This window comes from Pinus tabuliformis, chromosome 4_2 (assembly GCF_031772625.1).
Source record: "Pinus tabuliformis cultivar Carrire ecotype Pingquan chromosome 4_2, CPIR1, whole genome shotgun sequence".
Classification (NCBI taxonomy): Eukaryota; Viridiplantae; Streptophyta; class Pinopsida; order Pinales; family Pinaceae; genus Pinus; species Pinus tabuliformis.
The window spans coordinates 1,039,595,131-1,039,608,212 of NC_142304.1; the positions used below are offsets into that span (position 1 = coordinate 1,039,595,131).

At 37.5% G+C, this 13,082-nt stretch overlaps 2 pseudogenes; both read left to right on the plus strand.

The window, feature by feature from the left end:
* The first annotated feature begins 2,088 nt into the window (after window positions 1-2,088).
* On the plus strand, window positions 2,089-2,970 carry LOC149173164 (uncharacterized; annotated as a pseudogene).
* A 2,082-nt stretch (window positions 2,971-5,052) lies between these two features.
* Window positions 5,053-10,824, plus strand: LOC149173165 (acyl-coenzyme A oxidase 2, peroxisomal pseudogene; annotated as a pseudogene).
* The last annotated feature ends 2,258 nt before the right edge of the window (window positions 10,825-13,082 follow it).

The window sequence follows — 13,082 nt, forward strand, 5'->3', positions numbered from 1 at the left end:
GTCCTGACGATGAACCACACTGGTTGGTTCGAAATGCGTCGACAAAAGTTTGGTTATGTGATTTTGCCGAAGATTATATAAACAAGGTCTTCTTTGCCTTTTTCTATGAAACATTCTAGCTGCTCTGTATAAATTTCCTCTTCCAATTCACCATGAAGGAAAACAATTTTTACATCTAATTGTTCACATTCTAAGTTTGAAGCAACAACAAGACCAAGAATGACTCTAATGGATGACATTTTGAGAACATGTGAGAAAATTTTAGTGAATTCAATACCTTCTTCTTGGGAAAATCCTTTCCTCACCAGCCTTGCTTTATACCTCTCCTTCTTTTTGTCACCTTCATGCTTAATCTTGTAAACCCATCTTTTTTGTAGAGCCCTTATACCTTTTGGGAGGTTTACCAACTCCCAAGTTTTATTTTCCAAGAAAGAGTTCATTTCTTCTTCCATTGTTTTCTTCCATTATTTACTGTGCTCAACTTTACAAGCTTCTTGAAAACAATTAGGCTCACCTTCATCAGTCAATAAAATATAGTTTGAAGGAGGATACCTTTGTGAAGGCTTATGAGGTCTAGAAGATCTGTGAACCAACTGTGGTGGTGCATTATCAGGTTGAATCTCTTGTAAAGGTTCCTGCAATATTCCTTCTTCTTGGTGTTCTTCATTTTCCACTTTTTGTTCTTCCTGCTCCTGAATTTGTTGTCCATTTTCTTGCATTTGTGGGATGTCTTCATGCTGCTCTTCAAACATGTCAATAACTTTCTTGACCTCCAGCTCACCTACAGTCCTCTTAAACATTTCTAACTCATTAAATATAACATCCATGCTTCTAATAATTTTATGTTTGAATGGAGCCCATAGATGATAAAAAAATTCTTCATCCACATACCCCAGAAAAATGCATTTCATAGATTTATCATCTAGCTTAGTTCTATTTCTTTAGGAATATGTAAAAATTCTTCACATCCAAAGATTTTCAAATGAGAATAATTAAACTTCTTACTAGTCCAAACTTATTCAAGGATACCTCCATCCAAGTATGTAGTTGGAGATATATTTATAAGGTAGCAAGCGGTCTTGACTGCTTCAACCCAAAAATTCTTCTCCAAACTAGAATTAGACAACATACTTCGCACTTTTTCCAAAATGGTGTGATTCATCCTTTCCGCGACACCATTATGTTACAATATTCCTTTAATGCATTTGAGAAATATTCTCCACCATTATCTGTCCTTAGACACTTGAGAAATTTGTTAGTCTCTCTTTCAACAACAACATGGAATTTTTGAAATATTCCAAACACTTCACTCTTAATTTTCATAGGATAAGCCCAAACTTTCCCGGATGCATCATCTATAAATGTTACAAAATATGATGCACCTCCTAATGACTTGATATTAATAGGACTAAACACATATGAGTGTATCAATTCTAACAATTTTTTCTTTCTGTCATGGCCACCTCTAAGGAATGAAACCATTATTTGTATACCATATATGCAATGCTCACAAAGATCAAGATTGTAGTATTTAAAACCTAGAAATAAATTTTTACCAACAAGGATTTTTAAAGCCTTCTCGCTCATGTGACCCAAGCGCTTATGCCACAGATCCGTGGAATTTCCTTCTTTTGCAACAACAACCAAATATGATTTTCCTATCATTGCCTTCAATGTATATAATGAGCCTGTCTTGGGTCCTCTAGCCACGACCAATGCTCCTTTGGTAATTTTCCTACCTCCTTTTCCAAAGCTTGTGGAATAGCCTTCATCATCCAACCATCCCATATAGATCAAACTCATGTGCATTTTTGGTACATGCCTAACCTATTTCAACATGGTATCAGAGACATGGTCGAGCAAGGTATGGAGTGGTGGTTAAACCAGGGAAATGGTTAAAATTGAGCGGCGACATGGAGGAGATGTATGGCCTACTCTTGGAGGACACCGAGTTAGAATATTGAACCTATTGTTGAGCGTCGCGTAGAGGAAAACCAAGATCAGAGCCTCCATTGATCGGTCCCCAGTAGAAAGCATCACATAGAAACATACACAGTGAATTCCATGTGAGCAAGTATGGTGGAGGCCATGGAGAGAAGCAAAAAGTAGAAGCACGAGGATATGGAGCAAGAAAATAGTGTAGACTTGAGCCTCCTGGAGGTCATGGAGAAATCTGAGGGCATAGTCTAGGTCATGGACGTTCGGGCCTTGAAGAAGATGGTGTTAGCCTTCGAGCGTCACCTCTGTGACAACCTGGAGGACCACATGGAATACGTAGACCACCTAGAAAATTTTGCTGACTCTGAGCTTGAGCTGCACGAGGATCTGGTGCGCCTGAAGGCCTTGGTGGAGAACAACACCTTGGAACTCCTTCTCCAGAACCTCGTCCGACTCGACCAGGATGACACTAACGAGTTGGCTGTGGTCTACAGCACCCTGGCCATGATCCAAAACATGATTGAGGTCCACCTAATGGTGTCTAAGTCCATCTGCGAGAAGACAAAGCTCTTGCAGTGGCTCTTGAAGAAAATAAAGCCCAAGGAGTTTGACAACAACAAGAAGTATGCCACGGAGATCCTGGCCATCTTACTGCAGAGTAGCATTGCAAACCAGTGACACCTTGGGAAAATGGACAGAGTTGACATCGTGCTCTAGGCCATCGCGCTCTACAAGTATTGGGATGCCAAGAGGAGGGATGAAGAGGAAATGTTGGAGAATTTGTTCGATTGCCTATGTATTCTTGTGATGCCCATGGAAAACAAAGAGAGGCTCGGTAAGGTGGAGGGCCTGGCCTTGATGATAATTATAATGAAGCAAAAGAAGTTAGCCTACAGTTTGTGTATGAGGGCTCTAGAATTCACCTTCTGGCCTTGTGGTGTGATGATGTGGCCGCTAGGATTTAACAGAGATCTACTTGTTGGCAGTCCAAGAAATCTAGTGGATCGATTTGGGCATCGCTGCAATCTTTAAAAGGAGTGACCATTGTGGTGCAGTGCATAAGCATAGAGTTGTGTTGAAAGTGGAATCTATTGTTGCTGAGTAGAGAACATGAATTGGCATACTGGAACGTCGAGCTTGTGCGATGATTGAGTGGAGACGTCTGAGGAGATTGAGCCATGGAAGGAGGTCACTTTGCTTGGCCGATTGTTGTAGCCGAATTTTCTACAGGAAGAATTCGAGTCTCTTGTATGAGGTCTAAAGGTAGCTTAAGGCTACGAAGAAGCTTAGTTGAAGTAAGAAGATGCATGTGGGCTCAGTGGTGTTGAGCCGTGTGAAGCAGGCATTGAGTCTGAAGCTGTGTGTAAGCCTGTAGCATGTGAAAGAAGCTGAGTGTGTCTCGTTGTGCCATGAAGTGTTGTTCAGAGCTTAGATGAGCTATTGTGAGCTGTGGTGAGACTCACTTCCAAAGCCTATGGAGTTGTGTGCTGTCCAGTGTTGTCTGAAAGAGGGCATAAGGGTGAACCTAGGAGCATGTGAGCTCAAAGCTGAAGTTGTAAGCTCGATGGTGTCCAAAGCTATGGGCTCTATGGTTTGAAGAGCCAGAGGATGGCTCTGTGGTTATGAAGCAAAAGTGGAGTTTGCCCTGCTGTTGATGCTGTTGGAGAGTGTTGTTTAAGACGCTTGCGTGGCGTAGATCCAATGGAGTGTTGGAAGATAAGAGTGTCTACAGCTGAGTGTTCACTGAAGAAGGTTGTACCGATCGTGACGCCTATGTGGCATAGGTCGTAAAGAGTTTCCACTGGAGTATTGGCAGATAGGAGTGTTTGCAACACTGTGTCCGCTGAAGAGAGTTGTATTGTGTGAAACCAACAACAAATATGAAAGCACCCTTATTAAGTTTTCTTTTGTATGTACTATTGTATGACTTAGCTGAGACTGAGACCAAAAGGCACCTTAAAGTTTAGGTCGTAGTGATTAAGGGGAGTTTTGTTAGAATATTAATCCCAATGCCTGTTCCCATGACGGCTATTCGGTGACAATCTGTGGGGAATTAAGAGTCAGCAGGAGTCGGTAGATTTAGGTGAAGAATAAATTACAGTTGTCAAGTTCACTATTGAATCTGTGGCTCAACTAGTTATAAATTGTAACATCTAGAAATGCAATGTTCAAGCTCTCTTGGAGAGTCTTCAAGCTCACTTTGTGAGTTTCAATAATGCAAGCTAAGGGAGGAGCCCACAAAGAGTATAGAATAATGCACAATGAATTGGTAATATCTATGTGCACCTTAGTATATCAAGTAGAATGGAGGATTTTTTGTAAGCAATGTTGGATATATCCCATGTTTAGAAAATGAAAATCACACAAGGATAATTTCAAATAATTTTTGGGGGTTGAAAATTCAATGTGACATGAGGTAAAACTTCATTGACCACAAAAGATTTTAAAGGGTTTTCAAGTGTTTTTGGTAAACTTCCATGAAACCGCCGAGTTGTTGCATTAATCATTGCCATGGTGATCACATAAAACATCGAATGTAATTTCAAGTATCCAGCTGTCAGTAAAATGACGCACCAAGTGTAGGTTCTAGGTGTCACAAGATGAATGTTAAAACATTGACCACCTAGTTGTCAAATGGATACTCCAAGTATAAGCACCACAAGAGCTTCTCATTGTTGGTAAGCTGAAGAAACTGCGTATTAATGTGTTTCAAAGATGATATGTGTCAAGATCCTATTGAAGGTGTAACATTGAAAGATGTCATTTAGTTGCACACCCCCTAGCCCATTTGATGTTTACTGCAAAGTGGGTGTGTGAAACTAGTTGTTTTGGAAAAACAACTATGGCTACGTGACAATGTTCCATTGGATCTCACCCCACCTCATCAAAACCACTTACCTCCTAGACCCCCTCCCACATTCCACTTATGGTTTTTGACATTGGTACACCACCTTTCTATTTCAACATTCAAAATATAACATTGGATCAACTTAGTGTTTAATTTGCAGTTGTTACTCAAAATAATAGGGCAATGAACACAAAATCATGCCTATGTCGGGCTCTGCATATGATTTTTATTTTGCAACAGTCTACTTGGTGGAAAAATACTCTAAGATGAAAAAATCACAAGATAAAAAGGTTATTGCAGACATCCATGCTCTCTCTACTGGGATAAAAGCCTACATGACTTCCTACACAGTGAAATCCCTAAGTGTCTACAGAGAAGGTTGTGGAGAGCATGGCTATGTTGTTATTAGCATATTTGGAGATTTATGTAATGACCATGACATTTTCTAAACCTTTAAAGGGGATAATATTGTTTTTCTACCGTAGGTGTCTTTTGGTCTATTAAAATAATACAAGGAAAAATTTCAAGGAGGGGCATTTAGTGTAATCTGGAATTACTTGAGAGACATGATGACCATATAACTCTTAGAAGAAAATCTAGTAATTGCTTGCCATGAAGGAGAGGACCATTTGCAAAAGACCAAATTCCAACTCGATACATTAAGGAATTGAACATTAATATTGTTGTATACTACTACATTGCATCTAAGGAAGCACTCAAAGTCATCTGGAAATTTTGAGGCATGGAATAGATGCTTGAATCATTTATTATACTTGCTAAATCACATATGGAGTCTATGATCCTTGCAATATTATATAGGTTGTAAATCACTATAAAGACATGAGTGCTCATGCAATATTAAATCTTCTATGTGATCTTTATGTTCTTGATCGAAATTGGAAAGATATCAAAAGCTATAGAAATCAGAGAAAAATTTGCATTATTGTTGGAAATAATACTGAGAGGGGGGGTGAATCAGTATTATCAAGTTCTTTTAATAAATCTTCCTTATTTATTCTTTAAATTATTTTTGCATGTCAGTACCATAAAATAATGAGCATGAACAAAGAAAACAAATAGTCACACCAAAGAACACAAGATGTAAGGTGGAAACCCAATGTGGGTGAAAACCACCTGCTGCAATATGTCTCTATCTTCTTTCAAATTAGAAACTCCTTTTACAATGGTTTTGTACTGGTGCAGTCCTTTACCAGTACGCAGGCTGCAACCTGTAGAGAGCTACAACTCTCTCTCATTTTCCAGACTCTCCTGGAAGGGAGCTACAACCCCCTACTTCTTTTCTTTGAAGGACCACTTTTCATAAATTTTCAAACTGGATCCAAGAACATCAAAAAACCCATCAACTACACTTGCATCATCAATCTCTAATTTCACCAAAGCCAACCCGCATACAGATCTGCAAATATTTCCTTATAACTTTGCAGTTGTTACATCAGACATACCCAGATCATAACATGTGTAAAATAAAACATGCATCAATAATTCAGACCCAGATTATTAGATTTATAGATCAAGCATATGCCACATATCACAGATCAAAATCATATAGAGATACCACTATTCCAGCCTTAAGATTTTGACCCATCAATAGAACTTATCCTTCTTCTTACGTTCAGGTTCCTTCTTCATTCAGATCCAGATCTGCACCAAAACCCAATCATGATATTCCAGATCTAGCACTTTATCAGATATTCGATAATTCAGAAGATGCTTTGCCAAATGATCTCCTTCCTCTTTTATAGTCTTAGGCCTTTCACAATACCACGGGCCAAAAGCATAGGATCAAAAAACTGTTGGACTAATACCATGAACCAACCATGAAAGTACGTGAGATCAACACTTTTGGATGCAATACCACGGGCCAAAACCATAGGATAAAAAACTGTCAGACAAATACCATGAACCAACCATGAAATTGCGTGAGATCAACACTTTTGACGAGGTACCATGGTCCAAAACCATAGGTTCAAATACCAAGGACTAACTACCATGGACCAAAGGTAAGTTCTCCAACATATACGCGCTTTTCCTCATAGGTTCAAATACCAAGGACTAACTACCATGGACCAAAGGTAAGTTCTCCAACATATACGCGCTTTTCCTCATAGGTTCAAATACCAAGGATTAACTACCATGGACCAAAGGTAAGTTCTCCAACATATATGCGCTTTTCCTCATAGGTTCAAATACCAAGGACTAACTACCATGGACCAAAGGTAAGTTCTCCAACATATACACGCTTTTCCTTGCATGAAAGTGCGTGAACTTTTTCTCTACATGAAATAAACTTTTCTCTGCATAAAAGTGCGTGAACTTTTCTCTACATGAAATAAACTTTTCTCTGCATAAAAGTGCGTGAACTTTTCTCTACATGAAATAAACTTTTCTCTGCATATAAGTGCGTGAACTTTTCTCTACACTATAATTTATTTTCTGAGATGAGTGGGTTGCCATCAAGTACAACATATGTATCATAATGCCAACAATTATAGCTTTCCGAATATAAGCTGGAGAGGCCAGAAGATGCTTGGGACCAATTAGTTAAATTATATGGGAATTTCACAAAACTTTCCTTTCTCTCTATAGAATCTATTGCAAGTATACATAACAGGATGTAAGAGTAGATATATTGTGCACAAATTGAAACAAATGCAAATGAAAAGTTTAGATGGAGTAGCTGGTTGAGGTTGAGGAAATACTGGTTCAAGCTACCAAGGATGGTGATAAAGTTTCCATTACTTTTTGGATAGTTAATTAAGCATCATAAATGACTTCAACAACCTCAATTTTAAAAGGACGAGTGTTTTCATTTCATTACTATTTTTGGTGTAGAGCATTCCACTTGAGGGTCCAACTAGAAGCATGTACTAAAAATGTATGCTCAGCTGCAAAACTCTTTGAGGATTATCTGGTCCTTACGAAGCCATTATGCTTACAAGAGCTTAATTAACAGAAAAAGGAGCTACTAAACATTTTTGGTTGGGTTTCACCTTCATGTCTCTTTATCACATTATTATGACCATCTTTATGAAGTTTTTTTTTCCTTTCCAAATTCGGTGGGTAATGCCTACAAAAATGACATTGGACCAAACTCTATGGGTAGCAGTCTAAAACAATATTTTTCCGCAATACTAGGTTTGTTGTGGTTTGAGTTAGAAACCAATATTTTTAGTGAATTGAAAGTTAAATTTGGTTAAATTATCATTGAATTTCATGTATATAAGGTCAAGCTGATCCAATAAATTATTATAGTGAAGGCGCACGAAGTGCACTCCTGAAATTGCTAGCAAAGACTTCGAAAAAGTATAGAGTGCCATAATATACTCATAAAAATCACCTGAGTACAAAGAATCACCCAATGAATAGGTCGAGTGATGAAGATTCTCAAATTATCCACATGTCCGAGTAGAAGGATCAACAATTCTTAGGCTTTCAAGTGAATAAATTATTTTTCATCTTGTGAAACTAATTACGGGGGAGTTTTTCCTTCTGCAATTGGAAGTTTTGTTGCTGGTATAAGATAACCTGTATGAGAATGTTATGTCAATATTTGATGTTGACACTAGAATGGACTTGCATTCTCTACAGAAACATACAATGCCTCTGCATTTTTTTTTGTTGAGATACAAAAGAAAAATATGTCCTATTTCTCAGTAAGGGTATGGTGAGGGTATGGAACCTTGGTTTTGATATAATGGTGATCATGTACTCTCTCTTGAAAATTTTGCATTTGAAGGAACATGAACAAACTACAAAGGGAAATCCAATAAAATGATACATATGGAAATAATTGTTCTATTACTCATCCAATAACTACAATTATTCAATCTAAATGTCATTAAACCATGAAATTTGCACATGGAAGTGTTGTACAAAGTACTTTGATCAAGGCTTCTTATCACAGAAAATTTCCAACATGAATATAGATGAGAAGATATCGAATTTAAAGAGGTTTTTAGTTTATTTGACAAGGATGAAGACAGATGCAATGCCTCTTTTGAAATATGCCACTATTTCTATTTTTAATTCATCAATTTTCAAGGAAATAAATTTAGGGTTGGAGATTTTATCCTCTAATAACATGTTTATTACATCTCTTTTCTATTATATTGTAACATTTCAGTCTCAAGATTTCTTTTCCTCTAATTCAATCCTTCAGTCAAAGAAGATATGAGGTGTCAAAGAGGATTAGTTTCAGAAAATGGGATACCACCACTTAGGCAGGACTTGGTATATTCAAATGCTCTCTCAAGATTTCAATCCATGGAAAGTGCATGAGTTCCAAGGAAAATATTCAACATAAGCATCTTGCAGTTATGGAATTCTAGAGATATTTGAATGAAAGGCAAAAAATCTCGAAAAGGTTTTGAGATGAGCGACGACGTTCCTTTACATTAGGGCATCTAGAAGACATTGATGATTTCCATAAGGATGAAACCAATAGTTGGAAACTTATACAAGGTGACAAAGATTGTGACAAAACATTCCAAGACTAAGAATCAATAGTGAGATTATCAACTCAAGATTTGAGGATCATTTGAATATTTTCAAGCAACTTTTTCAGCATCCAAAGGATAATAGACATATGTGGCAATTAACTCCAGTTTTTATGGTTGAGAATCAATAATGAGATATTCAAATCAAGATTCAAAGGTTTGTTAGAGATTTCTAGGAAAGATGTTAGCAACAGAAAATTAACACTTGAATTTTTCAAAGAGAAGGTGGTAGAGGATAAGTTGAAAACATATATTTTCCATATTCAAAGGGAATTTGACATCAACTCTATATCTTTAGGCAACAAATCAGTATTATTATTTTTATTTTAGTCTTTGTTTCTTGGAAATAAGAGACAATTTGTTAATTGTAATTTTCTATATATTCTATCATTTGTAATGAGCAAGGGTTAAATTTTGGGCCAAAAAAATGACTTGTATTTTTGTAAATCCTTAGACTTCATCATTTAATTAAAGGATTATGGATTCATCTAATAGAAGAATTGTGTTTAATGTTATTTCTTGTTTTTCATTCTTTTTTCTTCACATATTTTGAAATTGTGTCAATTATTGGAAAGGGCTAAGTTGAGAATCAACTTCTTTGACATCCCTTGCAAGGTTATATTCAATGTTATCACCAAAAAATGATCACCCGACCATTTCTAACTAGGTGGATCGAAATACACTATGTAGGATTAATATTCCATAGTAAAATCACTTTCACCATGGGAAATAATTTAGTAAGCCATTTTTATTAAATTATTTTTGTTTAAAATTAAAAAACCCCATGAGAATAATTTAATAAATCATTATTTGTTTAATTTTCTAAAGGAATAATTATTAAATCATTATTTGATAATTATTCCTTGTCACATTTGACTAAATCACCTAGGAATAATTAAATAAATCACTATTTATTTATTATTCCTTAATTCAATTATTGGAATAATTGCTAAATCATTATTTAATATTGTTTCAATTTCACACCATTTTTAATCCTTGCAAAATAATTAAGGAAACATTTTATTTGTTAATTATTTCTAAATAAAGATATTTGGCCATTTTGAATATCTTTTCCCTCTTCAAAAAATATAATAAAGTATTCTTAACGGTTAGATCTTGATTTGGTCAATAATATTTTATTATTTTCCATTTTCGAGATCAACCCAATACTTTTTTATAAATAAGAGGGTTTTCCATTCATTCTTCACCATGATCATTATTATCGTCACCATTGTCTTCTTCTTGCATCTGAGCTCCCACTTGAGTTCTGCACATTGTTTTGGGTTTCTCACATTTTGAGAGAGAGAATCGATTACTGAAACATCAAGGACATAAAAGGACTTGTCCTGTGGAGGGGGATTTGTAGACCCTTTTTGTAGATCTCCTTCATAGAGCGTTATGAATAAAGATTATTATTCATTTTTAAGTCTTTCCATATTAGTTATTGCATTGGATATATATTGGTGTTTGCTATTTTGGATCGCATATATCTTTATGTTACAGGTTTTTCTTGTTTCCTAATCGCATATATGAAGTGTAAACAAACAAATTATTGTTAGGGGCACTCGTCACGAGTGGCTTAAGAGAAGTGCTTTTGGTACATCTTCCAAGAAATTTCATACTAAAAAATGGTCACTTCACTGGTGTAGTAATTCAGTTCTTGGGTGACTGAAGTTTCAATAAATTTCAGGGTTTTCTACAACTATTTATAGCCTCTTAATTTCTATTTATAATTTCCTTTCTTTTTTTTGTCAAATTTTTGGATTCTGGTGGTTTTCTGGTTTTTCTGCATGTCATAAGTACGAGTCAAGCAAGAGACGACAAAATCTGTGCGAGATCTGCCGACCAAGAGTCTCGGGAGAAAAAAAAAACACTTTTCAACCCAAGATTTGCATTCCAGAGTGCACTTTTTGGCCCTTTATCCGTGTTTTCCACTGTTTCCAGGTCAGTACATGTGTTTTAGATTTTTTCTGATTTTTTTTTTTTTTTTGTAAGCTACGGTGTTGCTCTTCTTTCTCTATTACTTCAAATAAAAAATGCACAGTATGAGTAAGGTTGCCTTCAACTCGCCCTCTTGGGGAAACCGTGTAGTTCAGCCACCTAAAGTTCTTAATAGCTGACCAAAAATAGAAGATCCATAGTCTGATTATCCAGGCTAAATACACTAAACAGTCTTGCAGATTTCTAATTCTACTTACATGCATATATCGATTTTCCTCTTCTAATGCTTGAAACAAACTGAAATTATCTATACTATGCAGCTTCATCAAAATTAATACATATCTATATTTAATCAGCTTTTGCCTCTGGTCACTGGTTAGTCTCCTTGTTTGCAATCTGATGTCCTTCCCTTATCATTTGCTGAATCTCCTCAAGCTTCTTTTCTTGCATCTCCAATGTAATCTGAATAATTCTCAGCTCCCTCCTTAGGTTGGGGACTCCTTGCGCCAGTTCTGCCATCTCTGTTGCAGCTTGTTCCAAAGCTTTAGCCAGCAATCTCTTCATCACCCAGTAGATATGTAAGGACTGTTTAAATAGAGACATTCTACCCCTAGTGTTGCCAGGGTCGTGGAGTAAAAACTCCCAATCCTCCATCTCTGAGTCGGACTGAGCTTGAAGCGCGTCTTCCTCCATATTCTGGATAATTCTTCTAATTCTTGGGTTCGTGTTCTGATTATACGCCTTCTCTGCTTGTTGAATTTTCTTATCCAACGACCGACTTGTCTTTTTGCCCGGTCTCCCTCTCTGCCCCTGTCGTCCTCCCCTTTCTCCTCGGTATCTGCTCGTTCCTCTGCCTCTCCTACTGCTCAGTTCTAGCCTGCTTCCCACGCCTCTTCTTCCCCTCTGTCTGCCGCGCTGCCTTACCTTTCCCTCCCGCTGTCCTAGCTGCTCGTCACTGGTTTGCTGGGTATCCCAGCCTCCTACATTTCTGTCTCGCTCCTTACCCTGCCTGCATTGGTCTTGCCGGTCCTCTTCATCCTCAGAGTCATCGTATATTTCATATATCTCCTCAGCAGTCTCTTCCTTCGCTACCGCCTTGCCTTTTCTGTCCCTGTCTCTGCGCTCCGCGGCTTCCAGTTCTTCTACTGCCCTTGCTCTCTTCCTGGTTTCCATATCGTCCTCAGTGAGTTCTCGGTGCAACTTCGCTCTGTACCAACTCTCCACCACCTTTCCTCTCCTCACTCTTTGAGTTCCTAAACAGTTTCCTCGTTGTCGATTCTTTCACTGCCACTCGTTTATAATCTTCCTTGCTCTAATCTGCCTACCTGTCAACTTGGCCTTCCGCTGCCACCTGTTTCTTTGCCCTCTGCCTTTCTTATCAATTATCCACCTTCCCTCATTTCCATTTATGGATTCTGACATACCGTTTTTTCCTCCTCTCCGATCACTTGCGTTTATTATCTTACTGTGTGGTGGTTGCTTCTTACCTGTCGTCGCACACTTCTGCTGTACTGTAGCTTGCTTGCCCATTATATCATTTCCCCGCCTTGACTGACACTCATTAAATTTCTGGGATTGCCGATCCATCTCACCTATCCATCGCACGAATGCTATGATTCTTGTTTGCTGCTTGCTCATTATTTTCATTCGTTGCTTGTTCATGGTCATAATTAATAATACCGGCCAATTCCTCCCACTCTCTGTTGGGCCGCAACGTTCTCCACTGATTGTCTATCTTGCCGTTTCGACCCTTGCAACCCCAATTCGCAAGGAAATCTGCCGCTCGGTTTCCATTCCTTTTCACATGATTAAAGATTTTATAGTCAATTCTTTTTAGA